At 38.7% G+C, this 27,431-nt stretch overlaps 1 long non-coding RNA gene across 1 annotated transcript in view; it reads left to right on the top strand.

The window, feature by feature from the left end:
• Positions 1-738: 738 nt before the first annotated feature.
• LOC109915501 overlaps positions 739-27,431 on the top strand; it is a 114,385-nt gene continuing 87,692 nt past the window's right edge. Inside the window, exon 1 of the long non-coding RNA XR_007264757.1 lies at positions 739-1,021. This is a non-coding gene — a long non-coding RNA (uncharacterized LOC109915501). The remainder of the gene's footprint in view (positions 1,022-27,431) is intronic.

Below are 27,431 nucleotides of genomic sequence, written 5' to 3'. Positions count from 1 at the left end.
TCTGAAGAAGGGTCCTGACCGGAAACGTCAGCTTTCCTGCTCCTCTGATGCTGCCTGGCCTGTTGTGTTCTTCCAGCTCCACACTGCGTTATCTCATACTCCAGCATTGGCAGTTCTTACTAACTCCCATCAATGAAGTTAGTCTGTAATCACTGGGCTGATGCTTGGAACATTTTCTGAACAAGTGCATTGTGTTTGCAAAGTGATTGCAAATCTGTTCAATGCTGCTGTGCAGCTTTTCTTTGGCTTGCTAAACGTGGATGTGTTTATTTTTATGTTAACTTTTCTTTCTGGCGAGAATTATTATGAGACTATGAGCTATCCAGGGAGATTTCGTTATGTGGTTTATAGATAGTTTCAGTGTGTGGAGGAAGCAAAATCAAAATTACAGCTTTCTAACAGAGCTGAGGTCAGGATGTCTGGAGTTTAATGCTGGGCTATAGTATTGTGAAGGCTTATTACTACATCTCTATATAACAATCCCTCCCTATACCAGATAATTCCCTAGGCTGAAGAATTGCATTACACGTTTTGGTTGAGCTGATCCGACTGCGCTCTGCAGTGTCTGTGCTTAAAGAGATCAGCAGACAAACGGCTAAGTTAACAGATGGGCATCACTAACAAGCTGCTGACTTGTTTCTGATTTACATGGCACAGTGAGAAGCCCCGGAACAAAGCCGGTAACCCGTGCTACAAACAGATGCAGATGGTGAACACTGCTCTCTCGGCTCTCAGGAGATGTTCTGTCTCTCTCTCTCTCCGGCTGTCGAGTATTTATTAGCGCTTGCTCTTCCAAGGGGAGGGGGGCAGCTGATGCGGCAGGGATTTGTGGCTAACTCCCTCCCCACCGACGTTAACGTGACTTGGTCTGTGTAAGAGCAGACACATAAACACATGGAAAAAATCCGACTGTTATGTGGACCCGGCCACAGGACTGTGCTCCCTTCACTCTCCGGACCAGGATTTACAAACCTCGTGTGAAAAGGCACTGGAGAAGGGATTGGAAATGTGCACAACGAAGGTAAGAAGACTATATTCAATCAAGTTTAACTGTTTCACTGCTGAAATCCTCTCTAGTTTTGTTTGACAATAACCTGTAAGTTGTCTTTTACACGTAAAATAAAATTGCGCGTACACACACGCAAAGCATGTTCGCCAGTTTATTTTTTAAACGCCGCTGCAGATTGGTTTATGAGGAGCGCTTGCAGACCCTGAGAAATCCGTGATAAAAATCCAACCTCGTTGTGAACTCAGACGGGCTCCGTTAATTCCGAATCTGATGGAAGTGTCTGATTCAAGGGGAATTTCACTGCCTATCAACCGAAGTTTGTATATCTACCTCTACAGGATAAACATCCAAGAATTTCACAAAGGATGTATCTTTTGGAAGGGCTTGGAGGAAGTAACGGGAAAGATTTCGTTTCCTTCGGTTATTTGAGGGCACGAAGAGGAAGAAGTCAGCTATCACAAGCCTAACTCCCAGCAATAGTAACAAACTCTTGTACTGTTTGCTGCAATCATGCTGCTGCGGTTTTTAATATTAAAAACTATGGCTATGGGAAAGGAGGGTTTTGTTTGGTTTGCATTATTATTGAAAGTTGTCCTTTAAAATCATCATTTTTCGTCTTTAGAGTTAGAAACTTACAGAAATGTAAAATGCCTGTTCATGAACCAAAGCTTCCGCAATAACATGAACTCCTTTTAGACTTCAATTCGAAGCAAAACAAAAAGATGAATGAATTGATAGTAACCATCTCTAGGCATTCTTTTTAATGAAAACCGTAATGCTAGTAGACACATGTTGGCGTTTTCCATGATATTAGTCAGTAATAGAATTGACATAGCAATAGAGTTCAGCAGTTGTTCTATTGTATAAAATCATTGGTCTATTGTCTTCCGCGAGACAGATGTTGTCACTAATGGGATTGACTATTTTTAACATAACAAATTTAGAAAAAAAAGATTCATTTGGTATTTGGAACATTGCTTTTTCAGTAAACACATTTTTCATTCTTTGTAAGTTTAAGACTTGGGAAGCTGGAGACATTCTGAAGCTTTCTGCAAAAAAGAAATCATCCATTACAGATTATTTCAAAATTGAAATTCTGTTGAGATGAGGTTTAACTGAACCGTAAGTTTGTTTGAAAGCATTTTTTTTTGCCAGTGTCCTCCTTCTCCTGAATACATCAGGCTCCAGTTGAAGAGAGTTCCACTGAATGCCCTGTAGAATAACTGAGTGGCCATGCTTTATATGAGAATCCAGCCTATTGCAAGCAGTGGCAGAATTCGGAGCCCATCCCAATCCTGTACACACAAGTTGTGCAGTCTATCTTTTACTTTTGGTCTCTATTGCCCTAGGTAGCAAGAAACTTGACTGACTCATTTGCTCTCCTTTGATCAATTGGAGTGCTCCTATAGCTGTCCTAGTTCTGATCAGCAGAGACTAGGAGCCAAAACTCAGACATCCTAAGCTATAAGGTTCAGCTGCACCCTGCTTTTCCCAACTGAACTATCATAATGTCCAAATATATTATTTATACCATAGAAGGTAAAAAAAATCCTAATATCAAACTTACTATTCAATGATACGTAGGATTTCATTCCAATCCTTGAAAGGTTAAAGAAAGCTTTGTTAGAATATTTTGTAAACTTAAAATCAAATTAATTAGGTCTGAAAAATAATGTAGGAATTATTCTATCTTCTTCATGTAGCATTGTAAAAGTCCATGAATTCCTTTTCAGTGGAAATCATAGCAAATCCAAAGTGTAGCTTTTTCGGTGGTGGAATTTTTATGTATTGCAGCAGCAGAGGGCTGTACTGATTTGTGCCATCTGAAGGCAGTGTTATAAATTGTACTGAATTACAGCTGCATTCAATTCATTTTAGCATAGACTAATAGCTAAGCTGATTGTCAGGACTACATGACATTCAAAAGCTATAAGTACATTGACTGAAGTGACTTGCTGTATTCACAGATCTAATATCAACTCAAATAATCCTTGTGTGGGAAGTGTTCTAATATTTGCCTTTAAGAAATGCTGACAACTTAGTTTTCCTGGTTCTAGTGGTAATGAGATTTTGACTAATTAATAACAATAGGAATTATAGTCAATGTATGACCAATTTTGTTCCATTATTTTCAGTGTGATTATTCTAGATTATAATTTAGAATTTACATTAGGAAAGGAGTTCATTCATTCAGGCTGTGAATTAAATATGAAAGTGCATAAAATATTTCTTAATAGAGAGGATGATTTTATTAACTACAGTAAAGTAGAAAGCAAAAGCTGAGATCCAGCTGGCAGCATTGAATGTAATGCAACCATCTTTTGACAATCAGTTCTAGTTTGCAAGGACCCTTTACATATCGATCCAGCTGAACGTACAAATCATTCCCTTTAGCTTGCTCTGCCATGCAATAAGAGCATGGCTGATCTGATTGCAACCTAAAATCCACATTCCTGCCTACCCCAGATAACCTTTAACCCCTTGCTTAATAAAGAAAATTCACCTAATCTTTGTTTTAAATGGGCAACCCCTGATTTTTAGAGTGATCCATAGTTCTGTTGTCTCCCATAAGAGGAAATATCTTCTCCGCACCTACCCCATTAAAACCATTCAAGAGGTTGTATATTTCAATCAAGTCATCTTTTGCTGTTTGATACTTCAGTGCATATAGGCCTAGCCTGCCCAAGCTTTCTTCAAAAGACAAGCTACACATTCCAGGAATTATACTAGCAAACCTTCCCTGAACTGCTTCCAATGCATTTACATTCTTCCTTAAATAAGGTGACCAATGCTACAGAGGATACTCTAAATGTGGTCTCACCTCTGCCTTGTATAACTGAAGCATAACCTGCTGAATTTTGTATTCAGCTCCCCTGATGATAAATGATAACATTTTATTAGTTTTCCTAATTACTTGCTATACGTGCATATTAACCTTTTGCAATTCATGCATAAGGACACCCAGATTCCCCTGCATCTCAGTGGTCTGCAATCTCTCACCATTTAGATTAAATGCTTTGTTTCTATTCTTCCTGCCAAAATGGACCACTTCATGTTTTTTTCCACATTATATCCCATAGGCAACATCTTGGCCCAATCACTTAAACTATCACTATTTTTCTGTAACCTCCTTGCATCCTCTTCATAACCTACCTTCCTACCTATTTTTACATCACCAGCAAATTTGATGATAGAACATAGAACAGTACAGCACAGAACAGTCTCTTCAACTGAGTTATTGTGCCGAACATGATGCCAAATTAAACTAATCTCTTCTGCCTGCTCTCGGTCCATATCCCTCCATTCCTTGCATATTCATTTGCTTATCTAATGTCCCTTAAACGCCCTGGCCATATCTGCCTCCATCACCACAACTGGCAGCACGTTCCAGACTCCTACCACTCTCTGTATAAAAAACCTGCCTCTCACATCTCCTTTGAACTTTCCTCCTCTGATCTTAAATGCATGTCCCCTATTATTAGACATTTCAACTCTGGGAAAAAGATTCTGACCATCAGCCCAATCTATGCATCTCATAATTTTATAGACTTCTATCAAGTCAGTCCTCAGCCTCCACCGCTCCAGAGAAAACAACCAAAGTTTTTTTAGCCTCTCCTTACAGCTCGTACCCTCTAATCCAGACAGCAACCTAGTAAACCTCTTCTGCACCCTCTCCAAAGCCTCCACATCCTTCCTGTAATGTGGCAACCGGAACTGAATGCAATATTCTAAGTGTGGCCTAACCAGTCTTATAAAGCTGCAACATAACATTCTGAGAGATAGTAAGAACTGCCAATGCTGGAGTCTGAGATAACACAGTGTGGAGCTGGAGGAACACAACAGGCCAGGCAGTATCAGAGGAGCAGGAAGGCTGACGTTTCGGGTCGGGACCCTTCTTCAGAAACATAACATTCTGACCCTTGTTGTAAATTCCCTGACCAATAAAGTAAAAGCAACCATACCTTCCATCCCTTCATTTAAGTCATGTATATAAATTATAGAAAGTTGAGGTTCCAGCACTAGTCCAGCATCTTTTCACCTAGAAGAGACCTATTTATACTGTTGGCCAGCCGATCTTCTACCCATGGCAATAAACTACCCACTACACCATGAATTTGTATTCTCTACAACAACCTTCGTTGTGGCACCATATCAAAGGCCTCGAAACATAACACATTCACTGATTCTCCTTTATTCACAGCACGTTACCCCCAAAATGAACAACATTACATTTTCACATACTATTACACCATTTGCCAAATTTTTGCCTATTTTTACCCAACCTATAAGTATCCCTTTACAAACTGTTTGTATTCATGTCACAACTTGCCTTTCCACCTATTTTTGTGTCACCTGTAAATCTGGCTACAGTACATTCACTTCTTCCCTCCAAGTTATTAACATATATTGTAAATAGTTGCAGTCCCAACACTGCTAACTGAGGAACCCCAGTGGCTTCCTCCTTTCTGACTCCCTCCTTTTTTGGATAAAGGAGTTATATTCACTATGTTCCAGTCTAATGTCTCATATTAAGGAAACTTTGGAAAATTAAAATCATTTCATCAACAATCTCACCGTCCACTTCTTTTAACACCCTAGAATGAAGTCTGTGAGGATCTGGGTACTTGTTAGCCTTATAGCTCCAACAATTGACTCAGTACAATATGTCTGTATGGTGCTCATGATTTTCCTGCGTTCCTCCTTCCTTTCCATTTTATGATGTATCACTGCCTTAGGAATATTTCTTGTATCCTCTACAGTGAAACATGGTGTAAAACACCTGTTCATTTCACCTGCCATTTCCTCATATTAATTCTCGAATCGGACTTTCAAACGACCATCACATACTTTATTTTTTTTCTCAAAATATAAAAGAGACTCTTATTCTCTTTTTATATTTACAACTATCTTTCTCTTATCTTCTAATTTTACCTTTTTTTTGGTAAATTTTATATTTGGTCCAATCTTCCTACGTCCACCTGTCTTTGCACAATGACATGCTTTCTCTTTTATTTTGATACTATCTTTAACATTTCTAGTTAAACTCAGATGGTCGCTCTGCCCCTTGAATTTTTTTTATTCATTGGAATGTATCTATTTAAGGTCTGAAGGTGGATAAATCACCTGGACCAGATGGACTACACCCAGAGTTCTGAAGGAGATAGCTGACAAGATAGTGGAGGCATTAGTGGTGATCTTCGAAGAATAACTGGAGTCAGGGAGGGTCCCAGAGGACTGGAAATTTGCTAATGTAACCCCGCATTTAAAAAGGGAGTAAAGCAAAAGACAGAAAATTTCATGCCGATTAGCCTGACCTCAGTTGTTGGTAAGATTATGGAGTCCATTGTGAAGGATGAGATTTCTAAATACTTGGAAGTGCATGGTAAAACAGGGCAAAATCATCATGGTTTCATCAAGGGGAGGTTGTGTCTGACAAATCTATTACAATTCTTTGAGGCGGTAATGAGCAGGTTAGACTAAGGAGAGCCAATGGATAGTATCTACCTGGACTTCAATTAGGCCTTTGACAAGGTGCCGCACAGGAGGCTGCTGAGTAAGTTAAGGGCCCATGGTGTTAGAGGCAAGGAGCTAGAATGGATAGAAGATTGGCTGTCTGGCAGAAAGCAGAGAATGGGGTTAAAAGGGTCTTTCTCAGGATGGCAGCCAGTGACAAGTGGTGTTCCACACCGGTCAGTGTTGGGACCACAACTTTTCATTTTACACATTAATGATCTAGATGAAAGAACCAAGGGCATTGGGTCTAAGTTTGCAGATGATACAAAGATAGGTGGAGGGACAGGTAGTATTGAGGACACTAGGAGGCTGCAGAAGGATCAGGACAGGTTAGGAGAGTTGGCAAAAAAGTGGCAGATGGAATACAAAGAGGTCATGAATTTTGGTAGGAAGAATAGAGGCATAGACTATTTTCTAAATGGGGAGAAAATTCAGAAATCTGAAGTGCAAAGGGACTTGGGAGTCCTAGTACTGGATTATCTTAAGGCAAACTTGCAGGTTGAGTTCGTAGTTGGGAAGACAAATGCAATGTTGGCATTTATTTCGAGAGGACATGAATATAAAAGCAGGGACCTACTTCTGAGGCTTTATAAAGCTCTGGTCAGGCCACATTTAGAGTATTGTGAGCAATTTGTGGCCCCATACCTCAGGAAGATGTACTGGCCCTGGAGCGGGTCCAGAGGAGGTTCACAAGAATGATCCCAGGAATAAAAGGCTTAACATATGAGGAACATTTGAGGACTCTGGCTGACTTTGGCTCGACAGAATTTAGAAGGATGAGGGGAAATCTAATTGGAACTTACAGAATACTGAATGGCCTGGACAGAGTGGATGCTGGGAAGACGTTTCCATTGGTAGGAGAGACTAGGACCCGAGGGCACAGCCTTAGAGTAAAGGGAAGACCCTTTAGAACGGAGATTAGGAGAAACTTTTTCAGCCAGAGAGTGGTGAATCTATGATATTCACTGCCACAGAATGCTGTGGAGACCAGGTCATTGAGTATATTAAAGACAGAGATAGATAGCTTTTTAGTTTGTCAAGGGAATCAAACGTTACAGGGAGAAAGTGGGAGAATGGGGTTCAGAAACTTATCAGCCATGATTGAATGGCGGAGCAGACCTGATGGGCCAAATGGCCTAATTTCCGCTCCTATGTCTTATGGTCTTATTCTGCATACTCTGAAATATCCCCTTAAATGTCTGCAACTGCATCTCTATTGGCCTGTCCTTTAACAAAATCTGCCAATTCCCTTTAGCCAACTCTGCTTTTATGCCCTTATTCAAATTTTAAAGTATAGTCTCAAACTGACTCTCCACTCCCTCAAACAGAATGGATACATTCATGGTCACTGCTTTCTAGGATGCCTTCACCATGAGATTTTGAATGAATCCTTCATTGCACAATAGCGTGCTCTCTAGTTGGCTCCAGGACATGCTGTTCTAAGAAGCTTTCCCAAAAACATTCTATGATCTCTTTACCTAGGGTACCTTTGCCCATCTGACTTTTCCAATAGATTAATATCTCCCATGATTATCTTTGTGCCTTTCTGACAGGCTCTCATTATGTCCCATATAGTTACTGTTAGGGACCTGTCTACCTAAACTGGTTTCACATTTTGCTTTTCTGAATTTAGATTTTCCCTCTCAATTGTGTTCATGCCAACATTAATTAACAAGCCAATCCCCACCCTTTCCTACTTTCCTGTCATTTTAAGTATCCTGACCCTTCAAGATTCAAGTCCCAATTCATGTCATCCTGCAGACTTGTGTCTGTAATGGCTACCAGATCATACTTATCTCAGTTCGCACTCTCAGTGTGTCTGTTTTGTTTTGAATGTTTTGTGCATTCCGATTCAGAGCCGTTACTTTTATCCTTTTACTCCATCTGTAATTTCTAGTATTGACTGTGAGCTGATTCTTTTGAATTCATTGTCTCTGACCTTTTCTGTCATGTTAGGTTTATCATTTCCCATATAAATAGCTTTCTCTTTGGCCTTGATTTAACACATCTTCCCAAATTTAATTCCTTACTCCCATTATTCTATTTAAAATCCTCTCTAGTTCCCTAGTTTTGAAGTTGATAAAAACATCAGCTCCAGCACAGCTCAGGTAGAGACCATCCATGGGTACATGCAGCACGGTTTGAGCAGCATCCAGGTTTGCACAGATCAAGTGACAAGTACCACTTACTTTTCCTAGGCATAGAACTTGCTCTTTGTGCACCTTCTCTGCAACTGTAACATTGTACTCCTCGCTCTGTTCTATTACCATTATGCACTTCTTATGGTATGATCTGCTGGTACTATACACCAACCACAACTTTTCACTTTACCTCGGTACACGTGACAATAATTAATCAAATCAAATTTATCAGGATGCGTGAAGCTGCTACAACACTGAAGAAGTTCAGCACTATCCAGGACAAGGCTATTTGGTCACTACTGTATCCACTACCCTAAACCTCTCCTCGTAGTTCAAATTCTTTACAAGTTGCACTGCAGCAAGCAACTTGCCATGATGTATCCTACAGTAACTCCCAAACCAGTCATTTCTACCATTTAAAAGGACAAGGGCAACAGAAAAGGAGCAACACCTCCAAGTCATTCACATATATCACCATTTTTTGGACTTGTATCCTTAATTGTCGTTGAGTCAAAATCCTGGAACTGCGTATCCAATAGTATTGCAATGGCCTATTCATTTAAACTGCAACAGCTCAAAGTGGAAGCCTAGCAACACTGTCTCAGCATAATTAACAATTGGCAATAAATGAATATCAAGAACAAACAGGATGGTGTGTGTCTTGGAGGGCAAATTGTGGATGAAAATATTCTTATGACAGTTCTGTTCTTGTCCTTCATCGTGATTCATGAAGGAGGTGTTGTTGCAATAACCTTCTAAGTTTCTACAGTAGATCCTGTAAATCATGCATGCTGCAACCACAGGGTTCCAGCGGTGCTGGGGATGGATATTGCATCTGGTGGCAAAAGCGCCAGTCAAGCAAATTGCTTATTCCTGGACTGTGCTGAGCTTCTTCAGTGTTGTTGTAGCTAATACTAGCCAATCAGTTGTGAATATTTCACCTCATTCCTGATTTGAGTCCAGTAGCTAAGTGATCAATATTAATGGGAAACTGCCATGCCATTCAATGCATTCATTTTAATTTTGTTCTGTTTCTGACTGACTCTGAAACTTAATCGTATCTGTTTCCATTTGGCTAGAAATCTTGCATATAATATACACTTTCTGTAAATATCACATTAATTTCTGTAACATGCCTATGGTCGCACTCATTATAAAGCAGAATACCTTTCTCACTGTGACACAATGTCATGAGAAATCTGGTGTACATTGTAAAAACTGCTTAAAATGAAGAGTTTATTAATTACAAGCACAATATTCATTTTGATTAGTGTATAGTCAATTATTCATGATGTCGTTTTTTGCCTTCAGAGTTTAACTTATTGTTGGTGGTTGAAATTAAAATTTATAATTTGCTGTTGATGTATTTGAGCCGGTCAGTGGAGAGGTTGAGGAGCTGCTACTTACTTAAAGAAAAATCCAGAGTGAGCCCACCAATTGGAAGTGGTCTGATTCATGCAGGGCATGCTAAGATGACACTGACAGCATTTAATATTGCATTTGTAGAGCTATTACAGTTGGAGCATAGTGTGTGACTGGCGATTGGTGTGAATTGGAAAAGGAATACGATTCTACAGACTCGATGCGGTTAATTGTAACAGTACATGCAGATGTTATCCTTTTTTGGCATTCCCACTTTAAATATATTGCAGCCTATCATGTGTAATCCCTTCCCAATATGTTGTGTGCATGTTGCTATAACACAGCACCAAGTAATCTCTTAAATTGTTGCATTGGGCAATGATAACAGAATTCTCTTGCTTTCACTGATCATAACTCGGGTTAAAGGTGGGCAATCTTCATTTATTTGTTAAAATAGTTAGTTCACAAGCAGAATTTTAAAAGAATGATAATTTTATAAAATGACAAAGTAATGTGGCTTAATACTATTTTTGAAAGAACCTCGTGTGTTTTCATCAAAAAAAGGATTGTACAGCATAGAATAGGAGCAGTTGGAAGGCAATGCACACTAGGTGTCCATAAAGAGCATGTAAAACCTACTGGAGTCAACAGGGTGAGATTTTCACAACGAACCTTTGCCTGTAACTCCTGGAGTGGGCACAAATGTCTACTGTTGTCCGTGTGTCGGGCCATGAGCTGACTCTCGGCTCTACCCGCTCAGTAAGCAGCAGTGCAATTAATCTGAGTGAAGCATTTTTGCCAAAAAGCGATGTGTGCTTGAGCAGTAAAATGAACAGACCATCAATTCTGGGATGTCAACATTACGACAATTTTTTCTTCATTTTTTAAGTCTTGCTTAGTGTGTACCATTTCATGTAATAGCCAGTCGTCAATACGTACATTAAATACTCCAGATCTGAGCTTTGTATTTCGCATTTCATTGATGACTGTGAGGAAATGGTCGCGGACAAGATTGCCCTTTGTCTCCTGGCTCAAAAGGACTTTGTCAGCCAAAGTTGTTTAGTTAGCGTGGGCAGGACATTCAACTTGACAGGTATGGAAAACTGCTGACATTAGTGGAAAGGAAATATGGATTCATATCTTTGTTTAAGAACATGTTTTGTTTAATATAGATCATTATTATGTGTAAACAATAATATAGTGAACCAAATGGAATCAACTGAGAAGTCCAGATCTAGCCACAATAAAAAAAGTGTCTGAATCTCATACAAAAGCACCCATTTTGGGTTTTTTTACTTGAGAGTCCTTATGCTGTAAAAGTGACATGATGGTTATTCATAATTCTAACACGTTAGGAATCTGGATTTGTTTACTTTTATCAAGCGATCTTCCTGTGTGGAGATACTTTTCACACAATAAGGGAAATATGATGACATGAATGCCAGTGGTCAATGTTTTACCCTGTACAGTTGACTCCTTTTGTGAATCAGAATCAGCACTGATGCCCCTCTAATCCTGTGCTGTTGGTATTTGATATTGCCATACTCCAGAAGATGGGAGCCCTCTACATGCTGCAGGTGGAATTAGGTACACAGCGTACAGTAACATTTGCTCCACCAGTAAAACAGCATTGTGTTGAAGGCCAAAGCAGCTTTGAAAGGGACAGAGGAATGCTCAGGAGTCTGAACTGCACCAATCTAATTGGAAAGAAAAGGTAAAAGAAGCAGGAAGAATGTGAGAAGAATGCTTCTGTAAGCTAAGGGGAGAGTTGGGTCAGGAATTCCAGTTTATATCGAGTGGATACAGGTGGGAAAATAAGAGAATGAAAATGACTCCTGTGAATGATTAAGATCGAATAGAATAGAATAGAATCTTTACAGTGCTGAAAGAGGCCATTCAACCCAATGATTCTACCCCAAGCCTCCAAAGAGCATGCCACCCAGATCCAGCCACCCTTCCCCCATCCCTGTAACCCCTCATTTATCATGGCTAACCCACCTAGCCTGCACGTTCCTGGACACTATGAGCAATTTAGTATGGCCAATCGGCCTAACCTGCACATCTTTGGACTGTGACAGGAAATCGGAGCACCTGGAGGAAACCCACACAGACACAGGGAGAATATGCAAACAGGGGGAGAGGAAAATCCTTCCTCATCACTGTGACACATTGTGAACAATTTCACAACTATTTTTCAGATTTCACAGCAGAACGTATTAGAATTTATCAATAAAAGCCAACAATTTCTACAGTCTCACAATGAATAGAATGCTGAGCGTACCTTCAGTTTAGGCAATGACATGCTCATGTCCAGCCACATTTTCATTGCATGCTATGGGTCTACATTCTGAACTTTTGAATTGTCAGCTAGTTAGAAGCTATTGGTAACTTTTGCTATTTGTGCAGGTTGACATATACATGCGTACATCCATTCTTAGAGTGCTTAGAATGAAGAAAAACAGTATAAACACATTTAAAAACTAAATTATACGTGATGAAGATAGGCAATGCTGATAAGGTTAGAGAATGTAGTGTATGAGGATTATGTGAATTACACTAGTTGGCACAAAGACCCCACTTCTGTGCTGTGAATTTTATTCAACTCACTATGATAAACCGCTCGCCCCCACAAACACACACCTCCCAATAAGATATGGTAAATGTGTACTGCAGTGGGATCCTGCTGACCTAGTTAGTCTCCTAAGGGAGGTAAGTAATCATGGGAAACAGTCAGTCTTTGTTTTAGGTACATGAGCTTTTACTATTCTTAGTTGTCTCACATCCTTGTGGCATTTAGTAGCCGCTGTATACTTCTGAATCTTTCCAATGGTACTTAACCAAAGTAAATTATTTCCTCTGAAACTACCCAGTAGCTTTTCTGTCACTAAGATATTTAATTTCCTTTTAACTTCCGAGTGTTTCAGTGAGAACCTGCTAATCGGTTCCTTCACTCTGTGTGGTAGTACAAATGTACATTTGTGTAAATCTCCTTATTATGCATTCATTAACATTGATAATGAATTCTGCAACCTGCCTTTTTAATATTGGTCAAGAAACTGATTGTAAAGCAGAGCAAGACAAATAGAAATCCTCCAACACCCATCTGTTTACCTGCTGTTTGATAGAAAGTGGTTTGTCATTTCCTATGTTGTGGGTTAGGAGCTTGCTTATGACTGATACGATATTTCAGTAAAGATTCTACATCCCACAGGCCACAGAGTACACTGGGACTCTGTTCTTTCTCGCTCTGCTCCACTGGTTCAAGTGTGTACTTCTGATTTTCTATTTATGTTGATTGCTTTAATTTAGTATGACAAGACTAGGGAGTTGGAAGAAAGAAATAATTCATATCCTGCTGTTAGATAACCTTTCCTGCCAACAGAATTATTGATAAACCATTATTTTTAGACTTGTGTTTAGGTTAGACCACGTCACAGCAGTAGAATGATAATTTTAGAAATGACTAGATAAACCATGTATATGATTTAGTTTCTGAGGACCCAAATTTAATTTTTGACAAATAGGAACACGTGACATTTGCTACAACTCTCAACATTTGGTGTTAACATTTTGGAATGTTATTAAATTTTAAAATTAATTCTCAGTATGTTGCAAGGCTATTCTTTACTGCCCACTCATCCCAGATACAACTGAACTGTTGGCTGGGTCATCTCAGATAGCAGTAACACATTAATTTGGGAATGTGATGGATTCACATAAAAAGCCAGACCAGGTAACTATGGTGGTGGTTATTACAGTTGAGTTTCTGTCCCATTCAAGACCCTTAGTGGTATTTTTGAAGCTTAAATTATTAAGCTGTTTTGTGATTTAAAACTACATTCTTTGCCCTATTGTTCTAGCTTCTGGGTTAGTAGGCACAACAACTGTTTTGCCATTGTGACCTGTTCCTACATTTTGAAAGCACAAAGGTAGAGGGAAAACCACTATAATCTTAAATCACGTACATGGTCTGCCAACACAGTAATGTAAAGATTGCTGGATCAAAAATACCTGCTTTCCAAATGGAACTGCTTCAGTATAACTCTGCCAATGTCATTTATCTATCTATATCCAGCTCCTCCAACATTGGCACTCTAAATGATCTACAATGCACAGTGTACCTCATGTGTATCTCCCTCCATGAAATTATTGCGTGAGAACCATTGCCATAAGAGCTGCAGTGGCTAAAGAAGAAGGCCCACTGCCAATTTCTTGGAGAAACAACTACTACCTTTCTCACATCCCTCATTTCCTGAGAAAAATGATTTATAAATTAACTACTCAAATGTAGCAAAAGTAAAATGTGTCTGCATTACAGTAATTGACACAATTGTACGGATCCAGTTGGAAGATGGCTTTGTGCACCATCTTGGCCTCATGCCATTTGGCATTCAATGTTTTTTGAGCATCAAGACTGCACAAGGGAAGAGTTAGCCTGCTCAGATGAGAGAGAGAGAGAGATTTTCAACATTTTGAGTTGAAGTGTGCTGTTCGGTTGTCTGTTCACTTCATGTTTCATAAGACCATAAGACATAGGAGCAAACTTAGGCCATTTGGCCTATTTAGTCTGCTCCACCATTTGATTATGCTGATACGTTTCTCAACCCCATTCTCCTGCCTTCTCCCCATAATATTTGATCCCCTTATTAATCAAGACTCTAACTATCTCTGTCTTATACACAGTCAATGACTTGCCTCCACAGCCTCCTGTGACAATGAGTTCCACAGATTAATCACCTTCTGTCTGAAGAAATTCCTCCTCATCTCCATTCTAAAGGGTCATCTCTTCACATGAGGCTGTGCCCTCAGGTCCTAGTCTTCCTACTAGAAGAAAAATCTTCTCCACAGCCACTCTATCCAGGCCTTTCAGGGTCCCGTAAATTTCAATTAAATCTCCCTTCTTCCTTCTATACTCCATTGAGTACAGACCCAGAATCCTCAACCGCTGTTCATTTGACAAGCCCTTCATCCCCAGGATCTTTCTGGTAAACCTCCTCTCGACCCCTTCCAAGGCCAGCACATCCTTCCATAGATAAGGGATCAAAGCTACACACAATATTCAGTCTGACCAGAGCCTTATACAGCTTCAGCATAATCGGTAATATGCATCTCTGCCAAATCATGTCTTGAGCAAGTTAAGAGAGAACAATCTAAAATAAGAGTCTTGAGTTCCGTAAAGGGCTGATACATTCAAGGGTAAGCTGCCCCCTTTCATTAAAAGTCATGTCAAGTTTGAGTGCTAAGTGGTGTTAAGTCAAGCTATGCATTACCAAATGTTATTCTTTTAGCAGTGAATTAATTAAAAATCTGGTCTATTTTAAGACTATGGTTATGAAAGGCCTGTGGGGAAATTTTGTGATAAAAGAGAGAACTTTATTCCTATAATATCTTTTACAATATCAGGGCATTCCAAAATGCTTCACTTTATAATCAGCGTTGCTATGGAGATAAACATGACAGCTAATTTCTGCACAGCAAGGCCCCACAAACATCCAGGAGATAAATATCCAGATAATCTAGTGGTTGAGGGATAAGTAGTCAGGAGAAAGCATTCCTACTCTTTTTCAAATAGTGCCGTGGGATAGGGAAACAAAACGTTTATGAAAGGGTTAAAAATATTTTGATGGACCAAACCAAACCCCCTCAAAATATATTAAGAAGATAGTCTAGATCTTAACAATTTCTTATTTTAAAGGCAAGTGTAAGGCGTTGTGTTCCAGATGAAATTTGATTGGTGAAACGACTCGACATTAAGCAAAACATTACAATATTTTTTCACTCCAGTTAAAGTACAGACAAAATATAAATAAAGTAAATAATTGGCTTAACTGTAACTCTTTCAAAATGCTTAACAAAATAATATATATAAACTACAATTAATTAATTGTTCCAATATCATAACATCCCATAAACACACACTTAGCAAAGGCAAATTCAGTAAAATAGATTGTCTCATGTGGAATTCTAGCAGCAGGAAGAGAACCCCAGCTTTTAGCTGCAACAGAGAGAGGAATAAGAGCTTCTACATCCAACTTCAAGCTGCCAGCAACTGCAGAAAGCTAAAACTAAAAATCTTGGTTCCATGGGAGCTTGACCCACCCATTCAGGCTGCTTCTATTGTTCCAACTTAAAAAAAACACCCAAGACCTCACAAGCTGTTTGCTTTGTTGGATTTGAGCAGACCATTTGGGGCCTCTGTCTCAACATTCATGAAAAAAGGACAAAATACACCTCTTAAAGCTGTAGTACCATCACAATTTAAAAAAAAGTGTTTTTAGAATACTTCTGAAAACAATGAGAGCTTTAAGGAAGCAGTTCTTGAGAGCAGCAGTTTTGTGATTGATAGGCCGTTGTCAATCCAGACCAGGAGAAAGTTGTTGAAGGAGCTGGTGTTCTCTAACATTTTACCGAACACTCACTCCCCAACATTTGATCTAAGACCAAGTGGTACATTTTATGATCCTGAAAAGTATTACAATCACAAGTGTTTCTGGACTCCTTAGATACAGGACAAATGACATGTGATATCCAACCTTTTCCTCCACTTGTTATGGCTATAAAATTCTGAACAAATGCATAGATGTCTACATCAAATTGTCCTCAGTTAAACAGATGAAATACGTGTAAAACGTTCCACTTTATATCTGAACCATGAGACAATACATCCCAGTAATACTGCTGCAATATGACATTTCCATTCCCCATACCATGCATTCTCATAGCTCTCTGAAAGAGCTTGACAATTCTCAACTAGTTGTGCACAGTTTTCGTTTGATGTCTTTCACCCAGCGATTGTGCTTTCCAAATTAATTTACGAGGATCCCTACTGCTCACAGAAAGTCAGGATTTTGCTTCATTTGTGTCCCTGAAACAGATGGCCAGTGTGCAAACCTTCAACCACCAAATGTTAATCCATAACTCTCTTTGAGTTGCAGTGTAGAATTTTTAACTGAATTCTGCACACTTGCTAGTTAACCAAAAAAGACAATCTTATGGAGATTTTAGACATTTATGCATTTGGTGTATTTTTCATCACCTGATAACAGCTGGTTACCAAATTGAAGTATATTTTCTGAGACTGATGAGTGCTGGGTAGGACACAGCTTCTCTTGACTAAACACAGAGATTGTGTGACAGGGAAAGGATGGAGTATTACTTGGCTGGACATTACTTTTTTCATTTATGCTTGGGAAACTGATTCCTTCTCACTCCTCTGACAGTCCTGCAACCTCTCTGGACAATGTAGTTTCATTTCTCAATCAATTTTATGCCCTTATTGTACCTGTTTGATTGCTCTGTGCTGCATTGGAAAACCAATGTTTTGTGAAGAGAAGTATAGGAGGAAAGGAAATAGTATAATATTTCTTATTTACAATAAGGCATTTAGAACTGTAAAAACCATAGGATACATAGTTGTTAAAAATTAATTATTGGCCAAACTATAAGGAGAAATTAAGTTGAAAGAATGCACATATTCTTGTTGGCATCGTTTATTATAAAGGTTGCGACAGATCTGCAGCATAGTTTAAGTTCAGGAATGCTTGCTATCTGTTCTTCTCATTTCTGGTTGGCTCCTAGATCTCTCGTGTATTGAAAACCAAGAATTTTGTTGAAAAGCACAGGTCAATATATTAGAAAGCACAGCATGCTGTGCTAATCCTGTCTCTGCTGTGAAAATCTCCATAGCAAACACCCTGGGAAGATTTCCTTTTGCCCAACTAGACTCCCTAATAATAATGACACAAAGCAAAATGACAATTGTGGGGATTTGCAGTGTCATATGACCCAAAAGTGTTCTAGAATTTAATGTGAAATTCAGCAGTTTGAGCTGCCAGTCACCAGAATACTGCAGTGGTTTAAAAGAAAACACAGCTCTAGTCACTAAATGTTCCAAGCAAACATAGATTTACACCAGTTATACTGGAATGCATCAACACACTACTCAAGGCCTGCGGCTTGATCTGTCTAGTTGGATCATTTCATCCAAACCTACATCTTATTTTCATTACAGTCAGTCGTCTGTAAGGACCAAGGAGGAAATAAAAAAATTCCACCATATAAAATGTGCAGTTAAGTTCCTTGGCCTCATAGGTTTAAGGCCTTGAGCTCATTTTTACCATTGAGCTCTGAACTGGGAGCTTTCCTGGGCGCTGGGAGGTCATCTCATTAGCTTGGAGCTGTTGCAAACAGGCATTTCTAAGGGTTCCTTCCGACCACACATCTGCCTCATGGTGACAGAATCTCGGGCTTTTTTTCTCGATATTTTTAATCAACCTGTTCCGAAGTGTTGTCACACACCTCTGTAGCGGGTGGAACTTGAATCTGGGACTTCTGGCGCAGAGGTGGGGACACTACCACTGCACTGTAAGAACCCTTTGCTTTGTTACATCATTGAAGGAGGAAGATAGTTTCCTTGCCCTCACTCCAAAGCCTAAGGAATTCTAAAAAAACCCAATTTGGCCATTCTAAGCAAATACCAAATGATGCAGTAACCATGAATTAAAAGTCCTTGCACAGGATGTCACCCCAGTTCTCCCAGTTCCTTCAGTGTTGCTGCTGTGGAGATTGCAGGAGATCCACCTTCCCCTACAATCCCTGAGTATCTTTTGGTCATCACTGAAAAGGACAGAGACACAACAGATCTGGGTCCCAATCAATGTTCATGATCACCATATCCACAGTTTGTGTGAAGATTGTGCAACAATTCAAATGAGTTTTGCCACTATTTTCTTTTCAAGGAAAGGGTGAAGTAGGAAGAAATGTCCTCCTAAGAGGAAGAGTCAACAGCTTGATAACAGAATAATCCTACAAATATTTTGATGAAGAGCACTTGATGCACCAAATAGCTTATACACGCTAGATATCTGAAGTTCTTAAACAAAATGTTAGTTTGCAGCATGGATTTTCAAGCTGAAAAGTTAGAGTACTGACAAAGTTGAGGAGAATGATGATTTGATTCTTATGGCATGTGGCTTAAGCAGTTAATGCCCTGGATAGTATCAATGTAAGCAAGTTACATTGGCATAGAATGTAAAGAGTTTGGAATAATTTTATTAGTCTAAATTTTGTTTAGTATCAAAGAGTTTAATGGGATTAAAGATGTTTTAATGGCATATTCAATTTGAGTTTGAGCAACTCTACCTCCAGATTTGTCCTTGCATTTTAAATCAGTGCTGTAATTATTTTCTTCAGAAGGAAGCTTGCCAGTTCAATATTAAGTACTGTATTTTCATAAAGGACATTCTCAGAAAACCTGTTGCTGTGGTCATATAATTTTCACAGATGGAAAATAATTTGTTTGTTTTGTTCCATCTTAACTCTTAAAAAATTGAAAAATTGGGCTATGGCTTCACTTTATTCAGTTGAATAAAGATTTGAAGAATCAGTTTATATTCTTGGTGTATATTCACACGTTGAAATTTAACATTGATGTTCATGGCTTCTGCCGTAATGACAGACACACACTAATCTGTAGTATTCAATATTTTAAGATGAGGCTTGATGCACAACTGTTACTATTATTGACATGGGAAACATGGCTGATGTCATATTAGGTTACTGACCTCGTTGTTACTTACAGAAAAAAAATTAGAATTTATAATTGTTAATTAGACCACAACGGAGAAATCATCACAGTTCAATAAAGATAATTACAAAACTTAAGGTGGAACCAAGGCCCAAGGGGAGGATGGGAACGCTAATCTAGTTTGACAGGAGCCATATTTTTCCAAGTCAGCTATTGTAATAATTGCAGTCCATCTTTAAACTTTCTGAGCATCCCCACTATTAAATAAACACCATACTTGTTTTCATGGCCAAAATGACTTCCACTCTGTACATATCTGAAATGAGGAGATGGTGGGGGTGGGTGGTGGGGTGAGGGGGGAGGAGGGATTGAGACAAGATGAACATCTTCAAACATTGTCAATTTGACCTTATGTATTCCAATCCTGCAAAATCATCTTTAAAAATTAAAGAGTATAAAATTACATTTTAATCTGACCAAATATTGATGGGTCTGATCCAATAACTACCTATTGTATTTCAAGATTTATGGACTGTTAGGACATAATGTGACCATTGGACGGAAAATTACAAATTTCTATATTTTAATGGCTGAGTATCTTTGACAGGTGTCCTTTAGGGATCTTCATCCTTGGCTAGACAACATCCGTATTCTCCATGCGTTAATACAGAAATAGGGCAGCTATTAGAGAATGGAAGCAGACTCATTTTAAGCTAAAGAACAGCAGACTGGGTAAAGATATTTTAAGAACAAATATCTTTTAAGTAACAGAACATCTGACAGACAGAAAATTCTAATTGACTTTGCCCTCTAGCACAGTTGAACCAGAAAAAAGTACTTTTGTTATCCTGACTGTGCAAGCACCTGTCATATATCTCACAGTGTATATCATATTTTCCCTGGATGTTGACACACTTGGTAGTAAACTCACTTCAATCAACATGTTTTCCAACATATGTTACCTGCAGTCCCACTGCTTCATAATGGTGAAAGCAACACGTGCTGCAAAGAAAGCTATTTGTTGGATGTGCTGGTTGTAAAATAAGTTTCATCCACGTTAGACATGCATACATTTTAGATATAAATGTAAAACTAAAATTGTTCCCCATTACAATTCTGTAACTTTTATTACAACTGTAACATTTAAATGGACCAAATCAGTATCAACTCCACGCACACTAATTGGATTGTAGCATGTCGCTCCTATTTAAATAAACCTTAATGAAATAATGCACTTCCAATTGCTTCTCACTACAGAGATATAGAACGCCAGGTAAAATCACTTATTTTGCACAGAACAAGATTTTGACTAGTGCTGTGCACTGAATATCCATTTGGCTTTCAAACTCCGTGTGAGATGGAATGCATTTTGCAGACTTGTAGCATATTAAAGCTGCGAGAGTTGGGCAGACACAATTGTGACGAAACTTTGGTTAGACAATAACAAAACTTAGTGTGAGATATTGAGTGATGATTTGTAGAGTTCCTTGGAGAACTGTGCTTGGTCCTTTGCTTTTCTAGTTTTCATTAAGAACCTAGATTTTTTAAAAAAAGTGACATTCCTAAATTTGGTGATCAAATTAAATTGTCCAGATTGTCAAAATGGTTAATGGAGGCTCATTCCTTAGAAAATTTGGAGGGGCTCGATTATGCAAACATGATGGGCCAAATGGCCTCCTGCATTGTAACAATTCTGAGATGCTGTAAAATTATGTGTAATATCATTTCATGCAATATAATGCATTAGATGTAAAACTCATTGAGGAGAAGGTGTGGTCCATGGAGAATTGTTTGATTCAAAGGACTCCACACTTTTTTATATCTGAGGGCATGATATGTTCACCAGAAATTTCAGACAGTAGTTGTAAAGTGTCTGTTTTATTGACACATTCAGACAGTCTCTCTGATATATTGCTCAGATGGTAAGTATCAACAGTGAATATTCCCAGAACAACATCATAGGAAATAATAGGAGAACTGTCACACAATAGCCCAAGATCCATTCGTCTGACTGGGAAAACGGGACTTAAAGTTTTCAAAGCAATTTTCAGAGATTTTCCTCAATAATGATTGTATCATTGTAATGACTGTAGGCAATATGACTAGTGGTGGCCAAATGAAGATGATTGAGTAAATTCCTCATCAAACATACCTGAAAACAACACTTCTTTAAGTGACTAGGATTGATTTTATTCACATTTTATGTATGATGCAACTGTCTTCCACTCACTGCATTTTGTCGAATAAATGATCCCGCTTTTATTAGGAGACATTGCTATAGTTTCGGATGCAAAACTTCATAATATTCATAATGATTCTTTTTAAATAGAGCACACATGACTAATAAATACACTTTATGTTATAATGCACATTTTAAACATTCTGCTGGGTAAAGTAGTTTGCTTTCAAATGGGCTCTGTTTGTTGTTAGTCCTGCAGTAAACTCTGATCCATCTCCCGTGAATTAACTGACCCATTGGTGTCACTTTCCCCAAGTCACCAGATATGGTTGATGATTTCAATGGCTAGCCTGGTGGTGCCACTGTGTGCGATCAGTTGTGGTCAATCTTTGCCAAATATGTTCATGTTTCCAATCGAGTTATCAGTGATATTCCAACCTATGTTTCTTGGTTCTGTATTTTGAGCAGCCTGTCAGGCAACCCCAGTGAATTGTACAAAGTTAGATGCTGGAAATCTGAAATGAGACAAGGTGCTGGAAATACTCAACAGATCAGGCAGCATCCGTGGAAAGAGACACCATGTTTTAATCAAATGTAACTTCTTCAGAACCAATTCAGACTGAAAAATATCAGCAGTAATCTTTTTGATAAGAATGTGGAAGTATCTTGGATAAATACCTTTCCTAAATCTTACTTCCCCCATTAACATCCTACAACTTAGTGCAAAAGAAAAGAGAGAGATGAACTATTGTTTCTATTTCAAATACTGAGCTGGAAGGTAATGAATTCTTTCTACTGAATCAAGAATGTAGCCTAGCAATTTGTAAGTGAGCATTTCTCAAATAATATAAAGGAACAGCTCCTTACAATGGATTGTAAAATAACCTATCAATAGTCCAGGCAGTGCTGGGGTGTTTATTCCTATGAAAAGGAGTTTGGTAGAGGATTTAGGATCAGATTGTAAGTAATTGGTTTGGAGTTTGAGTTAGAGGGCCTTTGAGGATAACCCTAAATGGGTGCTGCCAGTGCCCTTGTGAACTTTACTGTGCAGGACATAAACATGTGGTGTTCATGCTGTTTTCCCGATCCCCAACTTCATGTTGAAACTGAGCACATATCATACGTAATTGATGTCAACAAATCCCAAAAGTATAATTACATTTGTTATCACAGAAACTAATAAATAGGGTGATTTATTTTGCACTAGAGCCCAATTAAAGGCGTTCATTTGTAGTTGGGCTTTGGAACATAATTATTTAGCAGTTTACATTTGATTTACTTCTGCTTTCCTTTGCAGTGGTTTATGAAGAGAGCTTTTGCTGCTATAAATCTTGTCAGGCAGATACTGTACGTCATTCTACTTAATTACAAGTCTGATTTGAGCAAGTTTTGTCCATGTAGCTATTTCTTTCCTGTTCATTTGCATGTCAGTTAATCCTTATAGGAATGAAACCATTTTTTTTCCTGTGATCTGCAGTCACTTAGAACCCTCCTTTAGACTGTGCTTAATAACACACTCATTCTCGTGATGAGCTTGAATTGAATAATTTGGCTACTAGTCTACAGTCAAAGGATTTAAGTAGCTTCAGGATATATAAAGTGTGTTGGAATATCCATCGCAAGCAGCAGTATATAGGGCAAAAGCAAGCATTAGCCACCTAGCGTGATATTGTGTTGTAGAACCTTGATGCCATAAAGTGGTGCTGTTGGTGGCCACTCCAAGTCCAGGGGTGGAGGTGAGGTGGTAGGAGGCTAAAACTATGTGCTATGATCTACCTAATGTAGGTAGGTATCCCTACATTTGCCAGTCTTGCCATCTCTTTGGCTATAGATAGCTGAGAACAAAGGATACTAATTGCAGATTTCCTGGTCCATAAGACCTTTCAGAAGAGTGGAAATGCTCGTTCACCAACAACCACTTGAACAATGAAACTGTTGGAATATGTCTTTTTGTTTGTTGTTCCAATGCTAGGGAACCCACACTGCACTACAAGTAAGTGACTTCATAGAACCAAGATCTCGTGGATATTTTAGAACCAGTTCAGCTTGAGGGACATATTAGCTGACAGATAAAACAAACTAAGTTTCCATTGCCTGATCACATTTTTGCTAAATACATATATGTGCTTTCTGTATTCCAGATGAGACTATAAAGTCAGCAATACGCTACTTTAATAATTTATCATGACCTCTTGTCTTTCACCCTCAGGTACTATCCTCAATGACATAAGACACTGTTGAATTCTGTACAAATTTGTTTTGAATCTAAAGGGTTTATCCTCTCTCTTCAATTTCTCTCATTACTTGCCCTTTGCAGTCAGCATTTGTCACTCCTTCTCTTTATGCAGAGTTTTAAATTAAATATGGAATCATCCCAACTCATCAAAATCATAAAATGACATGGCACAAAAAGTGGCCATTTCAGTCCATTGTACCTGTTTCATCTTACCCCAGAATCACTTGAAGCATGACGCCCTATTGAAAACATGCTAACCTCTCATAATGTAATAGCTTAACATTAGACAAAATACTCATTGGTCTGTTAATGTAATGTTTGAATTTAATAGTTAGCTGTAATAAAACTCCGATGTATTCTCCAATACCATAATACCCGTACCCAGTTTCTAATTCTATTAAATAATATAAGCAATGCTGCGTCAGGTAAAATACCTCCACAGACAAAATCATATCACCCATAGCTTTGCACATTTCCACTTTCACTATGTACTATTTTCTACTTTTTACTGTGTATTTCCAGCAATTTGTACCCTCTGGTCAGTTAGGGATGCGCAATAAATGCTGGTCAAGCTTGTAACACCCTTCAATGTGAATGAATATAGAATACAAAAAATTTTCCATTTTTACTTTTTAAGTGTAGTCACTATAGTAATGAAGGAAACATGGCCACCAATATGCACACAACAAGCTACAAACAACAATTTGAAAATGACCAGATAATCTATTCTTGGGGTGACAAGAGTGAGTGATAAATATTGGTGACACCAGGAATATTTCCATGCTTTTCCTTATAAAAGGTGCCGTGACACTATTTCAATCACCTGAAAGAACAGACCTTAATTTAATATCACGTCCAAAAGACAGTACCTCATAATGCACTCCCTCGGTACTACACTGGAGTGCCAGCCTTGACACTGAGTGAGATTTGAACCTGTAGTGACTGTAATGTGGTCAGCCAGGTGGACCTCATAGAACATGAGTTCCTCGATTGGGGCTGTTAATCTGGTCCAATCAGGAAGCCCTGGCTGACAGATATAAATAGGAGTGTCGAAGGTTCTGGTCATTCTGAGAGCTGGCTCTGAGGAAGTTGGACCAGTGTCAAGGTCTCTCCAAGTGTAAATAAAGAGTGACTTGATGACATGATACCGGCCTCTATGGAGTTATTTCAGAACTCACAACCTTCTAACTCATTGACAAAGCATGGTTATATTTTGCTACTAAAGATATTGGCCCAGATCTTCTCAGGAGCAGTAATCATTGTTAAGTTGCCACTGCTCCAGAAGTTTCCCTGACCACACGCTGCTCAGTATTTCTACTGGAGTCTTCTGAATTCAAATGGCTCAGAAATACAGAGTGCAGTGAAATGCAGTGAAGTCAGGGGAAGTCAAAACGTGCCCCTTTCTTATTTCACTAGCTGCTGTTTGGTAAGTTTAAATGTCCAGTCTAAATGTGATTAAATGCGCAGGTTCACAGGGGGTACATGGACGAGAGAGGGAAATGAGTAAGTGGAAACTGAAAGAACTGCGGATGCTGTAAATCAGAAACAAAAACAGAAGTTGCTGGAAAAGCTCAGCAGGTTTGGCAGCATCTGTGAAGGAAAAAAACAGAGTTAACGTTTCAGGTCAAGTGACCCGAGGTTCTGAGGAAGGATCACCGGACCCGAAATGTTAACTCTGTTTTTTCCTTCACAGGTGCTGCCAGACCTGTTGAGCTTTTCCAGCAAATGAGTAAGTGGGTTAGGTCAGTGAGTGGTCAGTGTCTAGTAGGGAAAAGTGGGGAGGGGGTGTAGTTGGGTGTACAGGCTGTGGTTAAGGGACCAGTTATGTAGTGATGCAGGAGCTAGACTAAACCTAGGCTGTCTAACATTTCCTGGGTAACTATTTGTGTAAGTACATTGAATCTGACCCAAGTCTCTGACTCTAACTTGGAATCAAAGACAATCACAAAGGGTGTCAGGGAGCAGGTGAATTGCCCATCGAAAGTGAAACTTTCCCGTTCAGTCCACACTTGTGTCAGTACATCAGGATTTCCATACAGTCCCAACATCCATCTGAGTCATACATCTGGCCTCCGAAAATCCAGAAAATTGAATTGTTTCTATTTATGTTGTACAGTCACTAGACTCTCTTAATTGTTTAAATGGTGGTAAAATATTGTAAATTCGTATTTCCAGCAAGGCTTAACACTTCAGCAGAAAGTTACTTTTATGGGAAAAATCATAAGAAATTAGATGGATGGACCCAACAGGGAAAGAGTACTATTAGCTCAATAAATCCTGCTAGTCATGAATGCTTATTGTGTTGTACTGAAGAGAGAGATCACGAATCGAAAAGAATATATATTTTTGTGGTTTATATTTATTTATTCATTAACTTGCATTATGTGTGGAAATAAACCAGCAGTGCTAAAGCAGATGATAATGCAACACCCTTATGTTCATTATCTCTTAATTAGCGTATAAAAGTGGCGTTATTACTCTCAGAATTAACAGTAATGGATAGTGTTGAGCCCGGCAGCTGAAAGCATTTTATCACTGATAGATGGGGTTGTGTTGGTATCATTAATTCATTTTATAAATAGCTATAGAATCATTTGAATGTTCTCCTTTGTGTACCAACAGCTGTTGTTGAATGCACCCGGTTTGTCAAAGAGATATTCAAGTCTGTATAAACATAATTGTATTTTTTATTGTGCTTGAATGCAAGATTGTCCTTATTTGTTTTGTCTGAATCTGTTTAAAAAATTTTGCCCGTTTCCTTCTGTTTTAAACTGGTGATCACTTGGACACTGTTCCACAGACACTGGCTGCTCTCTGATTCTTCACTTGAGCAGCTATTGTTGACATAACGGCTAATCAATTAATTTATCTGACCATTCCACCATAGTGTGCATCACAGTGCAAACTGTGTATTTTTGGTCATGGACAATACGTGTCAGCCTTGCAGTCAATTATGCTAAACTGAACAACTCTAGTTTCCTTAGCTACTGTTTAACAATTTTCCATTCCAATTAGATAACAATTGTAACAAAATGCTTTACTGGGGTATCAACAAAAATGGCTGAGCTGATACTTTGCCGGCTCCTGTGTTGGTGAGTTTGCTTAAACAATCTGAATTTTAATGCGGACTTCACTTTAGCAATTTTTCATTATGTAAAGCCTGATAATGGCCAGGAAAAGACTCCATTAAGTTCTCTCTTTATCATTTATTGTGAATCACACTGAGCAGTATAGTATCTTGGCTGGATATCATGTGTGAAATCCTTGTTTGTCTATAGCACAACCTCTTGCAACCAGCAGTATGTCGCACTGGTATAGCGCTCATTGAAATATAATGAATAATTACTGAAGGCACCAGCCATAGCTCAATAGGAGTGTTCTCACTTCCTGAGTCAGAAAGTATTGCATCAAAGATAGCAGGAACTGCAGATGCTGGAGAATCTGAGATAACAAGGTGCAGAGCT

This window comes from Rhincodon typus, chromosome 25, assembly GCF_021869965.1.
Source record: "Rhincodon typus isolate 14 chromosome 25, sRhiTyp1.1, whole genome shotgun sequence".
NCBI lineage: Eukaryota > Metazoa > Chordata > Chondrichthyes > Orectolobiformes > Rhincodontidae > Rhincodon > Rhincodon typus.
Note: the sequence above shows the minus strand (reverse complement) of the source record. Positions and strands in the feature narration are given on the sequence as shown.